General features: G+C 44.8%; 1 protein-coding gene across 3 annotated transcripts in view; it reads left to right on the plus strand.

The window, feature by feature from the left end:
- The window catches only part of FBXO9 (F-box protein 9), a 303,722-nt gene that overhangs the window by 22,729 nt on the left and 268,478 nt on the right, over positions 1-12,515 (plus strand). The gene's annotated exons all lie outside the window — the stretch shown is intronic.

Genomic DNA, 12,515 nt, shown 5'->3' on the forward strand with positions numbered 1-12,515 from the left:
GGTGTTGATGCCCCTCTACAAGTCGTTGGAAGTTCCACTTGGTACTATTGTGTTCAGTTTTGGCGTCTGTTTTGCTAAGGATGTAAAAAGACAAGCAGTTCAAAGAAAAGTGACAAAAATGGTATGGAGTTTGTGCAGCAAGACATACAAGGAAAGACTTGATCTCCTGAATATGTATACCCTGGAGGAAAGGAGAAACAGAGGTGATATGATACAGATGTTCAACTATTTGAAATGTATTATCTGCAAACAAACATTTCTCAGAGACATGAAAGCGATAGAACTAGAGGACATGAATTGAGATTGAAAGGGGACCGACTCAGGAATAATGTCAGGAAGTTTTTTTTCACGGAGAGGGTGGTAGATATCTGGAATGCCCTCCTGGGGAGTGGTGGAGATGCAAATGGTAACCAAATTCAAAAATGCTTGGGATAAACATAAAGGAATCCTGTTTAGAAGGAATGGCTTGAAAGAAGCTTAGCGGAGATTAAGTAGCAACACTGGCAATAGGGAAACAAAGCCAGAACTGGGCAGACTTCTACGGTCTGTGCTCTGATTGTGGCTGCATAGATTCGGCTTCAGAAGTTGGAGAACAAGGCCAGTACTGGGCAAACTTACATGGTCTGTGCCTTGATTGTAGCCGAATAGACTTGGATCGACAGGAGTGAGCTTTTCAGTGGCTTCGATGAGAACGTCAGAAATTTTAGAACAAGGACATTGCCGGGTAGACTTCTATGGTCTGTGCCCTGAAAATGTCAAGGACAAATCAAGATCAAGTATACATATGAAGTATCGCATACCATATGTAATGAGTTCATCATGTTGGACAGACTGGATTAGCCGTACAGGTGTTCACCTTCTGTCATCTATTATGTTACTATGTGGGATAGGAGGTAATGTCCTATTGCAGATTAAAAACTGAGTAGGGTTAAATGGTCAGTATTCTCAGTAGAGAAGAGTAGATAGTTCCCCAGGGGTCTGTGGTGGGACCACTGTTTTTATACATATTTATAAATGATCTAGAGATGGGAATAACTAGTGAGGTAATTAAATTTGCTGCTGATCCAAAGTTTATCCAAAGTTTATTCAAAGTTCTTAAATTGCAAGAGGCTTGTGAAAAATTGCAATAAACTGGGAGACTGGGCGTTCAAATGGCAGATGACTTTTAATGTGAGCAAGTGCAAAGTGATGTAAACTATAGCTATGTGATACAAGGTTCCACATAAGGAATCGCCGCACAGAAAAAGGATCTAGGTGTCATCAGTAATGATAGTTGAAACTGCTCAGTGTACAGTGGTGGGTAAGAAAGCAAATAGAATGTTAGGAATTATTAGGAAAGGAATAAAAAGTTAAAATGAGAATGTTATAATGTCTTTGTATTGCTCCATGGTGCGACCACACCTCAAATACTGTGTGGAGTTCTGGTCATCACAGCTCAAAAAAGATGTAGCAGAATTAGAAAAGGTATAGAGAACGGCATCGAAAGAGAGAATGTTATAATGCCTTTGTGTAGCTCCATGATGTGTTTAATTCTAGTCACCACATCTCAAAAAAGATATAGCAGAATTAGAAAAAGGTACAGAGAAGGACATCGAAAATGATAAACAGGATGGGATGACTTCCCTATGAGGAAAAGCAAAAGTGGCTAGGGCTCTTCAGAAGAGAACCTTGGAGAAGAGATAGCTGAGGAGAGATATGATAAGAAGTCTATAAAATACTGAGTGAAGTATAATGGGTAGATGTGAATTGCTTGTTTACTCTGTTGCAAAATACTAGGACTAGGGTGCATATAGTGAATATATTAAGTAGTAAATTTAAAATAAACCAAAGAAAATAATATTTCTTCAATTAACATGTATTTAAACTTTGGCATTCGTTACCAGAGAATGTGGTAAAAGCAGGTAGCTGAGCTGCGTTTAAAAAAGGTTTGGAAAATTTCCTAAAAGAAAAGTCCATAAGCCAGTATTAAGGTGGACATGGGAAAATGCCTGCTTATTTCTAGGACAAGCAGCATAAAGTTTTACTGTTCTGAGATCTTGCCAGGTACTTGTGACCTGGATTGACCAATGTTGGAGACAGGATACTGGGGTTGATGGACCTTCAGTCTTCCCCAGTATGGCAATGCTTATGTTCTTATATACTTCTCGGAGGAGGAGTCTTATGGAATTTCATCAGACCCCTTTTCTCCAGAGGAAGGATGCAATTCTCCACCTAAGAGTCTCTTCTTCTCTGCTTTTGTTAAGGAGATGGCGGCTGCCCTCTATTAAGTAGGAAATGGAGGACGAACCCAGGGCTGAGATGTTTGAAGGTCTGGACTATGACTTTCTTCCTAGAGATGCTGTGAGGGTCCCTCTTCACAGGATCTTTTGTGAGGTTCAGCTCCTGCCTCGGGCCTGCCTGGAATAAAAGGGTGGCACCCAGGCCCTTCCCAGTGCCTTCTGGGATGTACTGGGCAGGGCTAAGCACCATATAAGTAAAAGAATCTGGTTATATGATGCTTAGCCCTTCCCGATGCATTCCAGAATGCACTGGGTAGGGCCTGTGCACTGCCATTTTGTTCCGGGCGGGGCTGAGGGGGGAGCTTGTTGCTCCTGCCCTCTCCTTCCTCCACCTTGTAAAGGTATAGGGGGTAAGGTTGTGGTTCAGGATTGGGAGGGGAGGGGAATGTGGTGCACAATGCGGGAAAGGGTCTGGTTTATTGGACCACAAGGTCAAAATTTAAAAAAAAAAAAAAAAAAATTGGGGGGAGGGGGTCCACTGTATCATGAGGGAAAATTAAAAAAACAACAAAAAAAGATGGTTGGGAGGCTCGGGTTCCACTGAACAATGGGGGGGGGGGGGGGGGGGGGGGTTGGGGTCTGGTGTATGAGAGCTGTCAGATCATTTGACAGTACTGTAAAATGCATATCAGACTTTCAAACAGCGAGCGATGCACATAGGGGGATCCATGCAGCTCATTTGCATGCAATCCCCATTGTGTATCGCTCGCTATTTGCGAGCCACTAAATTTTACAGAGAGCCATATTTTACAGCTGCCTTTGTGCTTCGGGCCCTGGGCTAGATGGACCATTGTTCTGACCCAGTATGGCTATTCTTATGTTCTTAAGCAAAAAAGTAGAGTATTCGATGGAACTTCTAACACGAGGCAAGAAGTCCTGGTTCAAAAAGTTTTATTGTATACAAATTGTCACAAAAACTTGAGACTACATGTTGAGCTTTTGTGACAGTTTGTGTACAATAAAAATTTTTGAACCAGGACTTGTTGCCTCATGCTTAAGTTCCATCGAGTGCCCTACTTCTCCTTTATTTGCTGGTGACTTTTCGTAGTGGTCTTGTTCCTCCACCTTGTGTGGTCTTTTTTTGGACTATGTATGTGTCTCAATAGATCAAGGATGTAGCAATGAATACATAAGAACAAGAATAAGGTGAAAAGTCAGTCATTAAAATGTTAGTTATTAAAAATACATTATTCATCAATATAATCATCAAGTTAACAGAGAAAAAAATAGAGTACCCTTCCCTTAAAATTTTGGCTCTTTTTACAAAGTCGCGCTAGTAATTCCAGCACGGCAATTCGACAAAGCCTTTAGGATTTGCTAGTGTGGCTTTGCAAAAGGAGCCCTTTTTAAAACATAGCCAAGTCTGGAGCAGACCTGGAGCAGATTTTGGAATACACTGCAACTGTTACCAAAGAGACAAATTCTCAAAACTTAGTTCCTGCTTCCTTGCGAACTTTAATAAGCTATATTGGGTGGGTTGAGGGGGAACTAGAGGGAGGGAGGAGATGGGGAGAATACCAAAATGCTGTGACAGCATTGAGTTGTGGAATAAGTATTATGTATGTAAAGTTTATTTGCATTTGTTGTCAATAAAAATCATTGAAACATTAAAACATAGCCAAAGCTGTAAAAATACTGTTAAATTAGTGGATTGATTGAGGCCACGTGGGTATTGTATTCAAAGATGAACTTAATTCTTGTAATAGTTTTTGATTCACGTTACCACCTCTCAGTGATACAGACATAATGCACAGTATATACACACATCTTTAGCTGTTCAAAGGTATGAAGTTACTTTTAATACATTCAGAGATGGAAAATGGAAAATGTCATCGTTCTGTAGGTCTAAGCTCTTACACTGCAGACCCTTTGAGATTTTCTTCTGCAAATAGTCCAGGCCCATGATAAACCGTGGACATATTTTCATCCTAGTTTGTTTATTTATTTTTTATTATTATGTTAAAGCTTTTTGTTAATGCTGTAGTCCTTTTATCTACAGCTTTTTTAAAGTGACTTGCATGCCAACCTGAGACGCCATAAGATGTATGAGTTTGCTTGAGATTCTCCCCATTCCCTTAGAATCTTTTATGCTTTTGGGTGGTTTTGCCAGGTAATTGAGAGGACTCAAGGCAAGATACATTAATTGATGGTTGATTTGTGTGAGAACATTTTCTTGGGAGTGGAGCTGAGGTGCAAGACTGAAGAAGAAAAAAGATGGGATGTATATGATAGTTGTCATATACAGTGCACTGCCTACACATATTGCAGTTTTTTCTTCTTCGCTATAAAAGTGAGTGGTGGCGGTAGCAAGATTCAAGAAACCCATTGTTGTGTACAAGCATAATTTAAAAGAAAAAACTTGTGTGTGTTTTTTGAAGAAGGCTTAAAAAAAATAGAACTTGAGCATACTGTCTGCTGTGTAAAAAAATTATCACCTTTACTAAAACAAATCATTCTTACATTAGCATTTTTTTCCTTTTGTTGGCCTAGCAGTTTGTTCCTGCTCCTTTGGGCTTCCAGATCAATCTGAACTAGTCTTCACTAGTGTATGACAGTGTTTCCTAAGTTGGTTCTGGAGTACCCCTTTGCCAGTCAGGTTTTCAGGATATCCAAAATGAATATACATGAATGAGATGTGTATGCAAATCAATCTCATGCATATTAATTGTAGATAACCTGAAAACCTGACTGTTAAAAGGGTATTCCAGGACCGACTTGTGAAACACTGGTCTGTGGCACCGTGGACCTTCACTTGCAACTATCGTGAGGGTTTTCCTTTTACATAACCCACCTAGTTCAGCCATTGCAATGACAATTCTTGGCTAGGTACCGTAGATTACTGTTTCCTCTGTTGTTCATGCACCCTAAGCCTAGCCAATCCATTGGGTAGTGTCTCATTTCCTTTCCACTTACAGGGCTGTGAATGCTGTTGCTACAGCTTTCTCAACCAGGCCCAGGAAGTGAACCTGGATTTGCTGCTCAGCCTGCTCATTGTAAACTGCTTAGATGTATTTATCAGTTCTCATTTCATTCAACAAAAATAAGTAGCAAATATAAAGGGAAAAAGAATAACAAAATGAGGGAAGGTTAGATATTTTGTAAAGAGGATAGAAGATAATAAAGCAGACTAGTATCTTAATCTCAATTTGATTCTCCGAGGACAAGCAGGATCCAGTATTCTCACAAGTCGGTAGACGCCATCCCATGCCACCCGTTCGGCAAAAATGCCATAGAAAAAATGAGAGCTTTTTGGAGCATAAGCAGTGCTCCAGCGCGTATGCGCAAGTGTCTTCCTGCCCGCAGTTCGAATGCGCCGATCAATTTTGTTTTATCTGCGTGAGAAGCAGCTGTCTTTTTTTTGTTTGCTTCTCACACGCCTGGTAGAGCAATTTTTTTGAGTGCCTTTCGGCGGCCTCACATACCTGCTTGCCTTCTTTTTTTATTTTATTTTATTGTGTTTCAAAAAAAATGTTTTTCCTTTATTTTTTAGATATTTACCTCGCATCTAAGTTTCCTTTCGTTTTCGACGTGGGCCGATTTTAGGTCTGCCCAGTTGGGTCTCATTTTTGTGCCTTTCCCCTTTTTAGGTAACATCGCGACTTTTAACTTCACTGAAGCCATTTTTCCTTCCATGTCCACAAAGACTCCCAGTGGCTTCAAGCGGTATACCCGGTGCAACTGGACCATCATGGAACACACACCCATTCTTGGTGTCTTCGGTGCCTTGGGCCCGACCATAGCCCTGCCAACTGTGTCTTTTGTCTTTGTATGAAGAAAAGGACTCGGATTTCCTGAGAAACTTAATGCAAAAACATTTTTGGAGCCCTGTCCAGTTCTTCGCCGTCCCATTGGCATTGAGGTCTGAGGTGTTGGCATTGATGAGTGTTGCACTGGCATCGGGAGGCATGGTAGGAATGGCTCCTTCAAGACCCTGAGACAGGAGCAGTGAGGCATTGAGTGGGTCTCCTCCTGTCTCAAGGCTTCCTGCTATGCAGGCCTCCGGGACTGTCCATCACTGAACCTGACCCTGAGGCGATGGGAGGATTCAGTGTCCTCGTCGGCACCAAGGAGCATGGGTGACGTTCATCGGGTGAAGGCCAAGAAGCACCACCACCAATCTCCACTTGGTGCAGGGAGCTCCGGCGCGCTGAGGGATTTGGCACCTGAGAAGCGTCAATGCCGGGAGGACCACTCCCCGTCCATCCAGGAGGTGCTGATGCATGCATCTCCTAGCAGCCGAGATCCTGCTCCCGCACCGGCCCTGATGGTAGCCCTCAATGAGCACATCCGGGCCTTGCTCCCTGAGCTGCTGGACGGCTTCATGCAGTGATGTGTGTCGGTATCGGGGGGTGCCTGCCTTACCTTCTGCTGCAACCCCGTCTGGTCCTCAGCCCGCGGTGCGACCTCAGATGCTTGCATCCCCAGTGTCGACTGCCACCCAAGCCAGCACCCCTTTGACATCGGTGGAAGACGCTTTGCTGGAGTCAAGACGGAAGCCGGTTTCTTGACTCCGCTCTTGAGGACATGAATCTTCGACGTCGAGGAGGGCCCAGTCTTGGACATCCCTTAGGGAGTTGCTATCCGATACAGAGGAGGAGTGCTCATGGGAATCAGAAGAGGATCCCAGGTACTTTTCTTCTGATGAGTCCTGTGGAATCCCTTCTAAGCCCTTCCCTCTACCTGAGAGGAGACTATCTCCACTTGAAAGCCTCTCTTTCGCCTCTTTTGTACGGGAAATATCTGAGGCCATTCCATTCCTCGTAGAGGTGGACGATGAGCCCAGGGCCAAGATGCTCAAGGTCCTGGACTACACCTCCCCTCTTAAGGAGGCAGTGACGGCTTCTCTCCACGAGGTGCATAAGTATATAAGTATTGCCATACTGGGACAGACCAAAGGTCCATCAAGCCCAGCATCCTGTTTCCAACAGTGGCCAATCTAGGTCACAAATACCTGGCAAGATCCTGAAAAAGTTCAATACATTTTGTGCTGCTTATCCCAGAAATAAGCAGTGGATTTTTCCCCAAGTGAATTTAATAATGGTCTATGGTCTTTTCCTTTAGGAAGCCGTCCAGACCTTTTTTTTAAACCCCACAAAGTTAACCTCATTTACCACATTCTCTGGCAACGAATTCCAGAGTTTAATTACACATTGAGTGAAGAAATATTTTCTCTGATTCATATTAAAGGTACTACTTTGTAGCTTCATTGCATGCCCCCTAGTCCTAGTAAACAAACGATTCACATCTATCCGTTCCACTCCACTCATAATTTTATAGACCTCTATTTCTCAAGGCAATCCTCATTAGGAACTGAGCATCCCCTCTGTCTGCCCCTGTGGTCCCCAAGAAAATTGACACATTCCACAAGGAACCTGGAATTGTGAAGTGCCAGTTAAACCCACGACTCCATGGTGGTGGACTCCGCTCTCAAGAGAGCTAGGAGTACTAGGGACTATGCCTTGGCTCCCCCAGGCAGAGAAGCTAGGACCCTGGACTGTTTTGGGAAAAAAGATGTATCAGGCCTCTATGCTCATCGCCCGTATCCAGTCATACCAGCTCTTCACGAGAATGTACTTGCGGAACTCGGTATGGCAGCTGTCAGACTTGGTCAGTGCACTCCCTCCAGAGCAGGCCAAGCCGTTTCGCCATTTGGTCAACCAGCAGAAGGCGTGTCGCAAGGCCAGGGGCACTTACGACACTTTTGACATAGCATCCAGAATCTCTGCTGAAGGTATAGCAATGCACAGACTATCATGGCTGCAGGTTTCTGACCTGGACCGTTCTGTCCAGCAGAGGTTGGCGGATGCCCCTTGCTGGGGGGGATGACTTTTTGGAGAGAAGGTTGAGGAGGTTGCTGACCAAATCAAGAAGCAAACTGATGCTATGTCTTCTCTCTCCTGCCGGGTGTCTTCTACAACTGCCTCATCCCGGAAGTATTTTGGTAAGTCGCGGAGTGCTCTCTATTCCTACTCTAAGCATAACTATGCTCCTGCGGCTCGCCAGTCTGCTGAGGCTCATCCCCAGCACACTCATTCTCATCAACAGCGTGTGTCCAAGACCCCTTCCACTCCCCAGCAAAAGCAAGGGATGAGCTTTTAGAACATAGCCGCAGTCCAAGTGTCCGTCCCTGATGACTTGCCAGTTGAGGGGAGGTTAAAAGTTTTTTTTCCACCAACAGTGGCGTCTCATAACCTCCAACCAGTGGGTTCTTCAAATAGTCCGGCCGAATACACCCTCCATTTTTATTTTTATATTTGTACCCTGCGCTTTCCCACTCATGGCAGGCTCAATGCGGCTTACATGGGGCAATGGAGGGTTAAGTGACTTGCCCAGAGTCACAAGGAGCTGCCTGTGCAGGGAATCAAACTCAGTTCCCTAGGACCAAAGTCCACCACCCTAACCACTAGGCCACTCATTTGCTTTCCAAACCTCCAAATTATCCACGGAGAGCCCATTCTTTTAGTTTAAACTATTTTTTATTTACAACTCAATTATCCGAGAGCCCATTCTTTAAGCTCTCAACAGAAGCAGGTACTTGTAGAGGAACTCTCTGCCCTTCTCAAGGCCCATGCGGTCAAACCCGTTCCACCAGAGGAAGAAGGGCAGGGATTCTATTCCAGGTACTTCCTTGTGCAGAAAAAGAACAGGGGGGGGGGGGGGGGGCGTCCCATCCTAGACCTAAGGGCCCTGAACAAATTCCGAGAAAAGTTCAGGATGGTTTCCGTGGACATCCTTCTTCCCATGATTCAGGAAAACGATTGGCTATGCTCTCTTGACTTGAAGGATGCATATACACACATTCTGATACTTCCTGCCCACCAGAAGTATCTTCGTTTTCAGCTGGGAACATGTCACTTTCAGTCCCGCGTGTTGCCTTTTGGCCTCGCATTAGCTCCCAGTTTCTTTACGAAGTGTCTAGTGGTAGTTGCAGCGTTGCTACTGAAGAGAAGACTAGACGATTTAATATAAAAAGTTTATTTACAATTGTACTGCATACCTTTTATGAGGTATGCAGGAAGCATGTTCAGACAAAGCAGTCAGAGAATGCTTAAAGGCACAGATCTCTCATTGGTCTTATATAGCTTTCTTTGGCATCTGACTATACAACATCCCTGTGCAAGTCTCTGAATACCACAAACTGTTAATCATGTGCAGAACATCTGCTTTCTATTACCCCCCTACCTTCTAGCCCACAGACTTTCTGGAGCCTGCCTTTGGCTAATGTGTTGCCACATTCTTTTCATGCCTCAGGAGGGTTAGTGTTAAAACAGCTTGTTGTAATCATGGAGCCTTCCACTCCGCATTTTTCATACTTTTAATCTTTCATGCTTTTATTCAACACTACGCAGACTGGGAGTGCATGTGTTCCCTTATCTCGATGATTGACTGGTGAAGAGCACATCGGAGGATGGTGCTCGGGGGTATGTGGATGACTGTTCAGGTGCTGGAACTACTAGGGTTCATTATCAACTACCCCATGTCCCATCTCCATCTGGTTCAACAGTTGACATTCATAGAGGCACTGCTCAATATGAAGATTTGTCTGAGCCTACCTTCTGGAGGTGCGTGTGGACAATCTTCTTTCTCTATCGTCCAAGGTTCAGACATCGCAGCAGGTGTCAGCTCGGCAGGTGTTGAGATTGTTGGGCCACGTGGCTTCCACAGTGTATGTTACACCCATGGTACGTCTACACATGAGATCTTCTCAATGGACCCTGGCTTCTCAGTGGTATCTAGCCACGGGAAGCCTAGAAGATGTCATCCAAGTGTCCCCGGCGCTTGTGAGCTCTCTTCAGTGGTAGACAATTTGGTCCAATTTGACCTTGGGACTTCCAAATTCCTTGGGCTGCAAAACATGCCGACATCGGACGCATCTCTCCTTGGAAGGGGAGCTCATGTAGATGGGCTTCACACTCAAGGAGCTTGGTCCTTCCAGGAAACGAATCTTCAGATCAATCTCCTGGAGCTCTGAGCAATCAGGAACACTGATGTTTCAGAGATCGGTTGTCCCATCAAATTATTCTCATTCAAACAGACAATCAGGTTGCAGTGTATTACATCAACAATCAGGGGAGCACCGGATCTCGCCCTCTGTGTCAGGAAACCGTCCAGATGTGGTATTGGGCTCACCAACACGGCATGTTTCTCTGAGCCACTTATTTGGGCAGGCTTAAACAACAGACTGAGCAGGATAATGCAACCACACTAGTGGTTTCTAAATGTGGGCATAGCCAGCAAGATCTTCTGAGCGTGGGGCACCCTCTTGGTGGATCTTTTTGCCACTCAGATCAACCACAAGGCCCCTCAGTTTTGTTCCAGGCTTCAGGCCCATGACAGACTAGCGTCGTATGCTTTCCTTCTACATTGGGGGACAGGTCTTCTGTATGCGTATCCTCCGATGCCTCTAGTGGGAAAGACTTTGTTGAAACTCAAGGAAGACTGTGAAACCATGATTCTGATCGTGCAGTACTGGCCGTGGCAGATATGGTTCCCTCTTGTTCTGGAATTGTCCTCCGAAGAACTGTGGAGATTGGAGCATTTTCTGACCCTCATCACACAGAACGAGGGGTTGCATCCCAGCCTCTAGTCTCTGGCTCTCATGGTCTGGATGTTGAGAGCCTAGAATTTGCTTCTGTGGGTCTTTCGGAGGGTTTCTCCTGAGTCTTGCTGGCTTCCAGGAAAGATTCCACTAAGAGGTGTTATTCTTTTATATGGAGGAGGTTTGCCCCTTTCTTGTCCTACATGGACCCTGCTTGAGTACCTTCTACATTTGTCAGAGTCTGGTCTCAAGACCAACTCAGTAAGGGTTCACCTTAGTGCAATTAGTGCTTATCGGTGTGTAGAAGGTAAGCCTATCTCTGGACAGCCTTTAGTTGTTTGCTTCATTAAAGGTTTGCTTTTGTCAAAGCCCCCCTGTCAAATCTCAACTAGGGTCTTGGGATCTCAACGCCATTCTCACCTAGCTGATGAAAGCTCCTTTTGTGCCACTGAATTAACTGCCATCTGAAGTACTTGACCTGGAAGGTCATTTTCTTGGTGGCTGTTACTTCAGCTCTTAGTGTTAGTGAGCTTCAGGCCTTAGTAGTGGATGCACCTTATACTAAGTTTCATCACAACAGAGTAGTCCTCTGCACGCACCCTGCCAAAGGTGGTGTTGGAGTTCCATCTGAACCAGTTGATTGTCATGCCAACGTTCTTTTCCCGACCTCATGCCCATCCTGGCGAAAGCAGCTTGCACACCTTGGATTGCAAGAGAGCATTGGCCTTTTACATGGAATGGATGAAGCCCTTCAGACAGTCCGCCCAGTTTTTTGTTTCTTTTGATCCAGACAGGATGGAGGTCGCCATCAGGAAACACACCATATCCAATTGGCTAGCAGATTGCATTCTTTCGCTTATGTCCAGGCTGGGCTGACATTGGAGGGTCATGTCACGGCTCATAATGTCAGAGCAGTGGCTGTGTCGGTAGCCCACTTTAAGTCGGCCTCCTTTGAAGAGGTTTGCAAGGTTGTGACGTGGTCTTCAGTCCTCAAATTCACATCTCTCTACTGCCTTGAGCAGGATACCCTACGTGACAGTTTGGACAGTCAGTGCTGCAGAATCTGTTTGGGGTCTAGAATCCAATTCTACTCTCCTAGGCCCATATTATTCTGTTCCAGGTTGCATTCTCATCTAGTTGTATATAGTTTCAGGTTAATCTGCATTAAGTCCTTGCTGTTGAGAGGTCCAATTGACCAATGTTGTTTTGGGCGGGCCTGGATGCTAGGGATTCTCCACTTGTGAGACTATTGGAGCCTGCATGACCTCAGAGAAAGCAAAGATACTTACCTGTAGCAGGTATTCTCTGAGGACAGCAGGCTTCATATTCTTCTCACTTTCCCGCCCACCTCCCCTTGGAGTTGTCCTTTTTATCTTTCTTCATTGATATTTTGCTTTTGTGTTAACTGATTGGCATGTTCGCGCTGTGGGCGGGAAGGCACTCGTGCATGCGTGCTGGAGCGCTTCTCGTGCTCCAAAAAGCTCTCATTTTTTCTGTGGCATTTTGCTGAACCGGGCAATGCGGGATGGCGTCTACCCACTTGTGACAATATCAAGACTTCTGTCCTCGGACAATACCTGCTATAGGTAAGTATCTTTGCTTTTTCTCATTGTCTTTTTGTGGTGTACTTTTATAGATATTGACAACCACAAGACAAGACTAATCTTGGGTGGTAGTTACTTTGTTGATCTTCCAAA

Source organism: Microcaecilia unicolor, chromosome 3 (assembly GCF_901765095.1).
Source record: "Microcaecilia unicolor chromosome 3, aMicUni1.1, whole genome shotgun sequence".
Lineage (NCBI taxonomy): Eukaryota > Metazoa > Chordata > Amphibia > Gymnophiona > Siphonopidae > Microcaecilia > Microcaecilia unicolor.